Source organism: Danio rerio, chromosome 3 (assembly GCF_049306965.1).
Source record: "Danio rerio strain Tuebingen ecotype United States chromosome 3, GRCz12tu, whole genome shotgun sequence".
Taxonomy (NCBI): domain Eukaryota; kingdom Metazoa; phylum Chordata; class Actinopteri; order Cypriniformes; family Danionidae; genus Danio; species Danio rerio.
In genome coordinates, this window is record NC_133178.1 from 6,407,867 (window position 1) to 6,420,296 (window position 12,430).

At 40.3% G+C, this 12,430-nt stretch overlaps 1 long non-coding RNA gene across 1 annotated transcript in view; it reads left to right on the forward strand.

The window, feature by feature from the left end:
* The window catches only part of LOC141381122 (uncharacterized), a 51,949-nt gene that overhangs the window by 29,083 nt on the left and 10,436 nt on the right, over positions 1-12,430 (forward strand). Inside the window, exon 2 of the long non-coding RNA XR_012400792.1 lies at positions 1,366-1,469. This is a non-coding gene — a long non-coding RNA (uncharacterized lncRNA). The remainder of the gene's footprint in view (positions 1-1,365; positions 1,470-12,430) is intronic.

Genomic DNA, 12,430 nt, shown 5'->3' on the forward strand with positions numbered 1-12,430 from the left:
TGGAAAAAGTCAGAAAAGTGGGCGTGTCCAGCTCTGTTTAGGGGGGAGTGTCGGAGGAAGAAAAGTGGGATGGTGTGGGAGTGTCTATTTTGGCACGCGCGAGTTTTAGAGTCAAAATACACACACACACACACACAGGAGAAAGTGTTGGTGTTTAACCTACATGGACATCTGTAGTCAAATTATTTGCCAAATTATTAAATGTTGGACTTTAACTGCAGTTTGGCTCTTTCATTCAGGGAATTCATTCATGCCCCTCGCGACAAACGAGATATTTGATTCGAGGAACTGCTCTAAGCGTGTATTTTTCATGCAATGTTTGATACCGCACAGCGAATGAGAGAAAAAAAAACAGCATTTCCCGGAAACTTAGATGCACTCGACAGGTAGCGTCAGAAAGCCGCATGTGTTATTCCGGTCACTAAATGCGGTCTCACCATCTGAGATTTATGAGCCATTTTCCTCATGGAGACCAAGTCCCCACAAGGTCAAAACTGACTGGTATTGAGATACTTGTTGGGATATTTAGTCCCCACAACATACTAAATACAAGGTACAAACTCTCACACACACAAAATAATGTCCTCTCTTCTTTCTGCATTTGCATTTGATGTTTAATCAATCACTATGATGCAACTATAAACTATTAAGCAGGGCCGGAGTGGGACTGCATTTCAGCCCTTGAGTTTCAAGCCTTAGACCGGCCTACCTCAGTTCACGACTGACTATATAAAAATAACGTAATTTCCAATTCAGTTTCTAATGACACTTTCATGTCTTTTGGAAAGAGCTGCTTTAGATCTTTAAATGTTTTTCATAAATATGAGAACATTAAAGGGTAGCTAAATCGCCATTCATTAAAACATCCTTTCCTGCAATATCTCAATATATATTCTGTGCAAAATTCTTCATAGATAAACAGTCCTTTGTAACGGTGGTCACACAAAAAATAAAAATAAAATATGTACACCCATATAAGTAACCCAAATAGTATTAAATGTCTTAACACTAAAAATGAGAGAAAAAAAAAGTACTCAGGTGAGGTTCGAACTCGGGTCCACGGCGTCGTAACGCAATGTGCTGACTACTGGACCACAATGGCGCTATTAAGTCAGTGCGTTTGGTTATATCTTCCTTTAACGTCGTCAACCTCAGGCACACAAAGAATAAGTGTTGTTATCTGCAAGACTCTTTTAACCACAGTATTACTTTCTATTTAATCTTTTTCTCCCTTTTTTTTTCTTTGAGTCAGATTTATTAATGTAGCGAATCATTTGATTTTCATTTAGCAAGTGAAATATTCATTAATATTAATTATTTGAATTCTTATACTCATTCAATGACCATCTTTCTTGCTCATTCTAGTGTGTTGGGCTTATGACTGGTGCTTTAACGTTACGGGGCCTGGCTCATCCCTGTTTGCAGCAAACTGGACAAGAGTGCGCTGCTGCGGAAGAGCTACAGAACAAGTAAACATTAGCCGCGTTTTCACTGATGTTCTGCTGCTAATGCACAAAGACACTTTATGGACATTCATGTTTGCACTCATTTGCCATAATGTAAATACTGTGACTATTACATTTAGTATATTTTTATCTTACATCTTATATTTTTAGTATTATGTCTATTGTTGGTTTTTATGCGACTTATTACATTTAGTATACTTTATCTTGCCTCTTATATTTTAGTATTATGTCTATTGTTTGTTTTTCTCTCTTTTTATGTTGCTGCTGGTCTCTGTGAGTTACCAAGCAAATTTCGTTGTACAACTACAATGACAATAAAAGTTCTTTACTTTACTTTTACACTATCGCGCCTAAAGCGAGCGAGCCAGGGTGAGGCAAGGCCAGACGCGTTTCCACTGTCACTTCCGGGGCCTAATCGGGCCAAATCGGGGCTTTTTTGGGGCCAGTGGCCAGCCTTTTTCAGCCCGCCAAATACCTTGGGCCAAAGAGGGCCAGCCGGGGCTTCGGGGCGGAGTGAAAGGAAAGGCGGGGACAATTTTCCGATCACACACAAGTACATGCGCCAAACACATAAACAAATAAGTAAATAAGGGAAAGAAAACATCTGGAACAAATTATAGGCTGGGGTCTTTTTGCGTATGATCGCCCTTTATTTCTCTTTTAAATGTAAGGCTGTTGCATAAAATAATTAAGTAGTTTTAATTTATAAGTGTCTTTTCTTTGCTGCGTCCTCCTTGATGATAACGCATAATAATCTTTACACCATATTAAAGACACAGCAGACAGTAAAGGTTTTCAAGAGTTTTTGTCAAGTTTAAAAGGTGTATTTGTGCGCGTTTAGATGCCTGTGTATGTGTGTTTGAGACCAAGGAAAAGAGCGCTCCCTTCACAGCTCTGTTGATGCAGCGAGCGGCTGTTTTCTTTTGTTTTTATTGTTTTTATTTATTTTGGAGATAATACACTATATGAATACAACAGAAAGACATTAAACTTTACAAATTTCATGTCAACTTTTGCAAGCTCAAAACAATATTGTCATATCTAGATAAAATAGCCTAAGCTATATTAAAATAATTTAAAGAATTACAAATATCAGATATAATAAAATCACATTAAATATATAAACCAATATAAAACCAACAAAAGCTATAGCTATAACAATTAGGTACTATATCAAACTGTTTTAAAGCCATATTAAGCTTTCATTTTTCAAAAGCCTCTCTGAAAAAAAGATTTTAGATTTTTTCTAAAAACAATAAACACCGAAAAATGTTTTAAATATTATTTATAAAGTATTTCGATAGGATGACATTAATCAAATCATGCAAACAGCATTTCTGGGGTGAAAAGCAGAAACTAGGCAACCTTTTTTCTGTCTTCCAGCTGCGCAGCACTTTACAGATGCATCAGGGAAAACTGCAAGTTCAAAATGTGTTCTGTGTCCTCAAACAAGTGTGTTTGTTTTTATCTGACGTGGTAAAATTAAAAAAGGAAATTTTAAATACACAAAGAGCTTTATTATTGCATAGCTGCTGAGCGCAACGAAATATACGCAATATTTTATTATGTGCTGCTCTTATGTGCTGAAACACTGAACAGTTTCCTTTACTTAAGATATAATAAGCCACGTCTTTAAATAAAGGGAATCACCTAACTTAGTGTCATAAAGCCTATAGGGAAAAATTCATGTTTCAGCTCTCTCCGGAGCATTTGGGATGAATGTTGGACAGCGTCGTCTGTCTAACTGAAGATGTTATAAAATACATTTTGAAGTTCCTGTCGAGCTCTGACAAAGTCCCACACATCAATCGTCTTTTCTGATCCTTCCTTTAACAAACGTCTGACGAATCCCTACAAGTGTGTAGTTTGCTGAAGCACTCGTCAGAAAAATGACAGGAACCCAGTACAAGGCTGGGGCTATAATGCTGAGGTATTTTTGCAATAATAGACTTCAACCACTGATTCTTCACAGCCTCATCTGCGGGTCGGGATAGTAACACAAATTTTGCCTCACACTTCAGAGCAATTTAACAGGGATCTGCCACAGTGTTTGTCTTCTTTTTCTTTCGACAGTGTTTGTGGGCGGAGCCAGGGGTTTTTAATTCTCCCGGGTCTGTGCGCGCAGCAAATGGGTGGGGCTTGAGTTCCATTTCGACGTCAAGCTAAAGACTCATTACAGTGGCGATTCATTCGAATTGACTTTTTTTTTTATATATAATTATTTTTGGGAATTTTTTACCTTTAATGGACAGTACAGTAGATAGTATTGACAGGAAAGTGTGGGGAGCAGAGAGAGGAGAAGGATCGGCATAGGACCGCGAGGCGGGAATTGAACTCTGGTCGCCGTGAGCTCCGGAGTGCATGTGTCGACGCACTAACCACTACACCGCTGGCACTGTGAGTCGATTTTTTTTTTTATAGATGAATAGTTTTAAACAAGGTACACTTTCAGATTTAAGCCTTAGCTGGATATTTCTCTTCACTTAGAGCAGGGGTGGCCAACCCTGTTCCTGGAGATCTACCTTCCCGTAGATTTCAGTTGCAACCCATATCAAACACACCTGCCTGTAATTATCACATGGTGTTCAGGTCCTTAATAATTGGTTCAGGTGTGTTTGATATGGGTAGCAACTGAAATCTGCAGGAAGGTGGCTCTCCAGGAACAGGGTTGGCCACCCCTGACTTAGAGTGTTACACAGATCAGTTCGGTTATTGGCTCCAGATTTTATCAAGTACGTCTGCTGTCTAAAGTTAAACACTTTTTAAATCCCACCACTCTAGAGATGGCTGTCCATGCATTCAATACATCACGGTTAGACTACTGCAATGCACTTTACTGTGGCATGTCAAAATCCCAGCTTTCTCGCCTTCAGCTGGTCCAAAATGCTGCTGCTAGATTTATATGTAATCGCAGAAAACATGACCACATTACCCCTCTTCTAAGAGGCCTTCATTGGCTGCCTGTGCAATTCAGAATTGATTTTAAAGTGCTTTAACTGGTTTATAAATCCCTCCATAATCTAGCCCCATCCTATCTCACAGAGCTGCTTCATCCTTAAGGCTAGTTTATACTTCTGCGTTAAGTGACCGGCGTAACCCACGGCACATGCAACGCGCGTGGCTGTGCATTTATACTTCTGCGCGCTGTCTCTGTTGGTCTGCATTAACACTTCCGAAACGCTAGTTGGCAGTGAGGTGTTAATGTTCCTCTGTGTCGAGTTTCTTCACTGGTGTTTTGCTTTTCCTGAACACTTCCGGGATGTACAAGTGGCTCAAACTCGCTCATTTTGAGGCAGGAACCGGCGGACGTGCAACAACTTTAACTATGAGGTAAACACAAAACAAAACTTTCCATCCGGAGCTCCTTCACGGGACTCCACACTTGTAAACAATCGCTCCATTCACGCGCCTCTCGGTCCCGCCCCGACTCGTCAGCGCTACGAAGCCGACTAATCACAGAGCTTGCGCTATGCGTCGTTGCGACGTGTAGTTACATTTTTTGAGAGGTGCACGTCAGTGACGCCGACGCCCACAGCGAAGGACTATGCGTCAGCGCCGTAGCATACGCCGACGTTTGACGCAGAAGTATAAATCAGCTTTTACACTCCTGTGAGAACTCTTAGGTCTTAGGTTCTTTCAGTTCCACAGTCTAGGCTGAAACATTGAGAGGACAGAGCTTTCTCTGTGGCTGGTCCTTGGTTGTGGAACACCTTGCCCCTTGAGATCAGAATGGCTCCATCAACTCCAGCTTAAAACCTACCTTTTTAGCTTGGCTTTTTAAAATTATTTTAAGTTCATTCTACCGCTATTTTTTAAATATTTTTACAGCTGTTTCTCTAGCTTTATTTCTGTTCTGTCTTTTTATTTTTTTACCTTGTCTCATGTACAGCACGTTGGTCAGTCTTGTGACTGCTTTTAAATTTGCTTTATAAATAAATGAACTTGAACTTACACACTACATGGAAGGTCATTTTCAAAAACCCATAATAGGGGCTCTTTAAGTTCGACTTTGCATAACTAAGAAAGCTTAGTTGAAACGTGATTAACCGATTAATATTAGTTACATAAAAATAACCAAAAAACATTAGTTCTTCGTGGCTTTTTGTCATATATTTTTCTTATAACTTAATTTGATGGTAATGCAATAATATGCTTTGAAACAATAACTATGGTAAAAAGCACTATACAAATAACCTTGAATTGAATTGCACTTACTAACTCACACAATGAGCTGTGTAGTCATTTATTTCTAATAATTTCCCAGTCGATTACAAATGACGTTTATTAGTTCACAAGTGTGTGTGATTTGGGACACACCTAGTAACTATCATCTTACCGTAGTGTTAGTCTGGAGTTCATGACCTGATTTGAGTTCAGAAATGCACTGTTTTATGTAGAGTTCGTCCTGACTTTTAATTAGCGCCACTTTCTGCTTTTAATGAGTTTTAAAGAGGTTTAAAAGCTGCAATCCTGCTGAATATGTTATGTAATTACGCAGTTAGATCAACTCCCATTCCTTGGGTAGCACTTTACTTTAAAGTCCTGCTTATACGGTATACTTTAGAGTGACTAGATGCATCTATTTTCCAGGGTTGGTCACATTTTTTTCGCTGTCTTATCTCAGACTGGTGATGGTTTAATTAAAAATAAACTATGTCATGCATTTTGAAACTAATAGGTACTTAAAAGCTTCCATTTTGTGTGTTTTCCATTTATTTATGGCTGTGAATTGCATAAGGTGAAGCTGATCTCTGCCTTTTGATGCTCAAAATTCAACTCTACAGTTTAACAAAGTGACTTTTATTGACATTTTATTCATTCATTCATTTTCTTGTCGGCTTAGTCCCTTTATTAATCCAGGGTCGCCACAGCGGAATGAACCGTCAACTTATCCAGCAAGTTTTTACGCAGCGGATGCCCTTCCAGCCACAACCCATCTCTGGGAAGAATCCACACAAACTCCACATAGAAACGCCAACTGAGCCGAGGTTCGACCCAGCGACCTTCTTGCTGTGAGGCGACAGCACTACCTACTGCGCCACTGCCTCCCCCATTGAAATTTTAGTCATTTGAAATAATAATGTAATGAATAAGAAATAATATATAGAGAAATAAGTCTCTATTAACGACAGAAAATGTGCTGGGAGTTACATTAGAAGGTGTTTGTAGCATAATATACCACACTAACACAGACAATATAGCACTTTAAACTAATAAAAATATTCAATAATGTCACTTTTCCCAACTGTTCAAGGTTAAAAGTTGTTGAAAGAAAGATCAAGATCCCATAATGCAATTCAAAAGCATAAATAAACAGGAAAAAATAAAAACGTGAATCACAAAATACAGTAAACTGCTCATTTAGGGATATTTTAATCCTGAGGTTTCAATACCGTTTTGACCACTGATCTCGAAAATGTCCCCAGTTTGCACCTCAAAAGTCTGGTCACTGTGACAATGCACGTACTATAGTCATTACTTAAACCGAGTAATAACCAGGTACTATCCCTAAACCTTCTTTACAACTTGCCCTTAACAAATGCGGTTAACTGACTTAAACCAGGACTATCTTTGCTAAGTATGCTTACACAGTAAAAAAATAAAGTGCGGAAATGTTTATAACATGTTTATCACATTCTGAAATATATATTGAGCTCAACTTAACAATGGCTTCAAGATTTTGTGAGTTCAGTGGATCTTAAAATAAAAAAAAAAGTTACAAAAGTTATCTACAGGATTTTTGGGCATTTTTTGTAGCTAAACACAAGAATGTGAGCAAATAATGACAAATGTAGAAAAAAAAATGGTCAGAAAATCAACCAATGGAGTGAGTTTATAGGCGGGGTTATGTGTTTGACTGACCAATGGCATGGGTTGAAGAACATGAATGAGCATGTATTATTCATTCATTCATTTTCTTGTCGGCTTAGTCCCTTTATTAATCCGGGGTCGCCACAGCGGAATTATCCAGCAAGTTTTTACGCAGCGGATGCCCTTCCAACCGCAACCCATCTCTGGGAAACATCCACACACACATTCACACACACACTCACGGACAATTTAGCCTATCCAATTCACCTGTACCGCATGTCTTTGGACTGTGGGGGAAACCAGAGCACCCCGAAGAAACCCACATGAATGCAGGGAGAACATGCAAACTCCACACAGAACACCAAATAAGCTGAGGCTCGAACCAGCGACCCAGCGACCTTCTTGCTGTGAGGCGACAGCACTACTTACTGCGCCACTGCATGTATTATTTATCATATATTTTGGTCGTGTTTTGTGGATTTGGAGAAGGCATTCGACTGTGTCCCTTGTAGCATTCTGTGGAGGGTGCTGTGGAAGTATGGGGTCAGAGGCGCTCTAAGGGCTGTCTCATCCCTGTATGAACAGAGCAGGAGTTTGGTTCGCATTGCCGGCAATAAGTCAGACGTCTTTCCAGTGCATGTTGACTTTTGGCAGGGCTGGCCTTTGTCATCAAGTCTGTTCTCAATTGTTATGGACAGAATTACCGGGCGCAACCTTGTGCTGCAGGGGGTCCGGTTCAGGGAGCACAGGATTTTATCTCTGTTATTCGCAGACGATGTTGTTCTGTTGGCTTCTTCAAACATGGACCTTCAGCATGCACTTGGGTGGTTTGCTGCCGAGTGTGTCATGGCTGGGATGAGAATCAGCACCTCAAAGTCCGAGGCCATGGTGCTCCACCGGAAAAAGGTGGTTTGCCATCTCCAGGTTGGAAGAAAGTCTTTACCCCAGGTAGAGGAGTTTAAGTATCTCTGGGTTTTGTTCATGAGGGAGGGAAGGATGGTACGTGAAATTGACATGCAGATTGGTGCAGCGGCAGCAGTAATGTGGTCGATGTACTGGTCCATTGTGGTGAAAGAGCTGAGCCGAAAGACAAAGCTCTTGATTTACTGGTCAATCTACGTTCCTTTGGATTCCCATGAGCTTTGGGTCATGACCTAAAGGACAAGATCTCAGGTACAAGCAGCCGAAATGAGGTTCCTTCGCAGGGTTGGCAGGGCGCACCCTTATAGATAGGATGAGGAGCTCTGACACCTGGGAGGAGCTCAGAGTAGAGCCGCTGCTCTTCCACATCGAGAGAAGTCAGCTGAGGTGGCTTGGGTATCTGATTGGATGCCTCCAGAATGCCTACCTAGGAAGGTGTTCCAGGCATGTCCCACCTGAGGGAGGCCTCGGGGAAGACCCAGAACACGCTGGAGGGACTATGTCTCTTGGTTGGCATGGGATGCCCTGGAGGAGCTGGAGGAAGTGTCTGGGGAGAGGGAAGTCTGAAGTTCTCTCCTAAAGGCTGATTTATACTTCTGCGTCAAACACCGGCGTATGCTACGGCGCTGACGCATAGCCCTTCACCGTGGTTGTCGCCGTCACTGACGTGCACCTCTCAAAAAATTTAACTACAAGTCGCAACGACGCGTAGCGCAAGCTCTGTGATTGGTCGGCTTGGTAGAGCTGACGAGTCTGGGCGGGACCGAGAGCCGCGCGAATGTCGCGAACCCAATGTAGCGATTGTTTACAAGTGTGGAGTCCCGTGAAGGAGCTCCGGATGGAAAGTTTTGTTTTGTGTTTACCTCATAGTTAAAGTTGCTGCACGTCCGCCGGTTCCTGCCTCAAAATCAGCGAGTTTGAGCCACTTGTACATCCCGGAAGTGTTCAGGAAAAGCAAAACTGCAGCGAAGAAACTCGACACAGAGGAACATTAACACCTCACTGCCAACTAGCGTTTCGGAAGTGTTAATGCAGAGCAACAAAGACAGTGCGCAGAAGTATAAATGCACAGCTACGCGCGTTGCATGTGCCGTGGGTTACGCCGGTCACTTGACGCAGAAGTATAAACCAAGACTGCTGCCCTAGTGACCCAGCCCCGGATAAGCGGATGAAAATAGAATGACACATGATATATTTTGGTCTTTTTGTGTGCCAAAGCTAATAAAGCTAAAAGAAAACTGAGAATTTTCACCCATTGTTGTAAATAATATGCATAGATGCTCACTTTGAGGATTGGATTTAACACACAGTAACTATGATCTTGCATACTATCACTAGTTCTCATGAGTGAGTCTGTCATCTACTTTAAGTTCAGCAGATCTTCTCCAACTCCTTTTTTATTTGAGCATTTTTAATTGCAGTTTTCCTCTTTGAACTTGCCTTGAGTTCATCCCGAGTTTCATTAATGCCCCATTCTGACTTTAATGAGTTTCAAAGAGGTTGAAAGTCTAAAACCCAGCATGATTATGAGCACATAATGTTTACTAATTATGCAGTAAGTAGAGCTCTCATTATCCAGAAATGCTGCTAAATGTTATGTAATGTCTGTCTGTTCTCTAGGTGTGCTTTTTTTAACATGTGCTCAAATGCAGAACAGAAGTCTAATAGGTTTTCATTTAAAAACTCAGATTTTCTCTACATTTTTGCTCTCGGTTCACACTGAGATGGTGTATTAGAATATAACAATCTCTTTGAAAATGCTCTCTCAAGTAAATCATTTTGAAAACGACTTCCATTTTAGGTCATCTGACCAATTCAGCTAAAATGGCGGAGGACAGGCGTTGTTCTCTTTCTTCCATTTTCTTCTTCTAAGTGAAATTTGTAAACACATCTCCTAAATATTTCAGGCTACATCCATTTTACCCCTGATGTCCCTCGCTAATCATTTTGGAATCATGCTATTAACATGAAAATCATGCTTGAAAATGAGAGTAACATGCTAACCAATGCTAGCAATGTGGTAATCCTGCTGGAAATTTGTTAAAAAAATATTTAATTCATCACTATTTCTATAGCGCTTTTACAATGTGCTAGTAACAATCCAACAGCATGCATGCTAATCATGCTAATGTCATGCTAATAACATGAGCATGCTAGCAAATGTATAAGTGATTACAGGCATACAAATCATCCTGGAAACATGCTAACAACATGCTAGTGACATTCCAGCAGGATGTTCATAACATGTTAATCATGTCAACGATGTGCTAATCATGCAGCAATGTATAGGTGACATGCTAACCATGCTGGAAACATGCTAACAACTTGCTAGTGACATGATACAGCATGCTGGTAAACATGTTAATCATGCTGTCAAATGCCAATGACATGCTAATCATGCTAGCAATGTACTAGTGACATACTAATGATGCCGACAACATGCTAATAATACATGGCAATGTGCTAGAACCATGCTAATCATGATAGCAACATGCTATTGACTGTAAAACATGCTAATACAACATGGCAATGTCGTAGAGCCATGTTCATAATGCTGGAAATATGTTACAGCATGTTACTGAAATGTAATTCATGCTACCAGCATGCTGGTAAACATGTTAATCATGCTAATGACATACTAATCATACTAGCAATGTACACATGACTAGTGACATAACATGCTGAAAACATGTTAATGAAACATGGCAATATGCTAGTGCCATGCTAATCATGCTAGCAACATGCTAGTGACATGATAATCCTGCAAACAACTTGTTGGTAGCATGCTAACAACATGATAATGGCATACTAATCATGCTGGTAATGTACTATTAACTACTGATTTACAAATCAAGCTGGAAACATGCTAATGTAACATAGCAATGTACCAGTGCCATGCTAATTATGTCAGGAACATGCTAACCATGATAGAGGCATGGTAACAGCATCACAATGACATTCTAATCAGGCTAGCAACATGCTAATCATGGTTGATGCATGCTAACAACATGCTAGTGACATACCGAGAGCATGCTAATAACGTGAATCATGCTAACAATGTGATAATAATGCTAGTCAAGTACTAGTTACTAGTGACATACTAATTATGCTGGAAACCTGCTAATGAATCAAACTAGCAACATGCTAATGAAACTTGCCAATATGCTGGTGCCATTGCTAATCATGCTGGAAACATGCTAATAACATAATCATTCTAGCAATGTACTAGAGACATACTAATCATGTATCATGTCAATGAAACATGACAATGTGCTAGTTGCATGGTAATCAGGCTAGCAACATTCTAATTATGCTGGAAAACATGCTAAAACATGGTAGCCACATGCTATTTATGCATGTGAATAGGTACTGTTAACCGGTTAACCAGTAAACCCGTTGGCAAAATTAACCGAAATGAGCGTCCCTAGATGCTAATGGTCTAATCCGATTCTATAGAAGCTAATGGTCTAATCCGATTCTATTATTTATGCTAAGCTAAGCTAAAAGTGCTCCCAGCAGACCTAGAGATCGGCTGAATGGATTAAAAAATTATAAAACTTCACACTTTAACTCTAGGGGAGTTGTAAAATTAGCATCCCTAGATGCTAATGGACTAATCCGATTCTATTGTTTATGCTAAGCTAAAAGTGCTCCCAGCAGACCTAGAGATCGGCTGAATGGATTAAAAAATTGTAAAACTTCACAGTTTAACTCTAGGGGAGTTGTAAAATTAGCATCCCTAGATGCTAATAGTCTAATCCGATTCTATTATTTATGCTAAGCTAAGCTAAAAGTGCTCCCAGCTGACCTAGAGATCGACTGAATGGATTAAAAAATTGTAAAACTTCACCTTTTTACTCTTGGGAAGTTGTAAAATTAGCTTATTTATAAATTAAAAAGGGGTGTGTTTCTTTAACGCATTCACAGAACGGGGATGAAAGGATTTTCTTTTGTTTCAGTTTTTTCGGGAAAGATTGAACATGCAAGCATTTTTCAGAAATTGATTCATATTAGTGTAGCTCCCCTGCTGAAAAATCCAGCTTAAACCAGCCTAGGCTGACCAGCTGACCAGCTAAAACCAGCTTGACCAGCTTAGCCAGGCTGGAAGCCCAGCCAAAACCAGCTATGTCCAGCTTAAACCAGGCTGGTCAAGCTGGTTTTAGCTTGATTTAGCTGGTCATTTTCCAGCCTGACCAGCTAAGACCAGGCTGGAAATGGCTGGAAACCAGCCT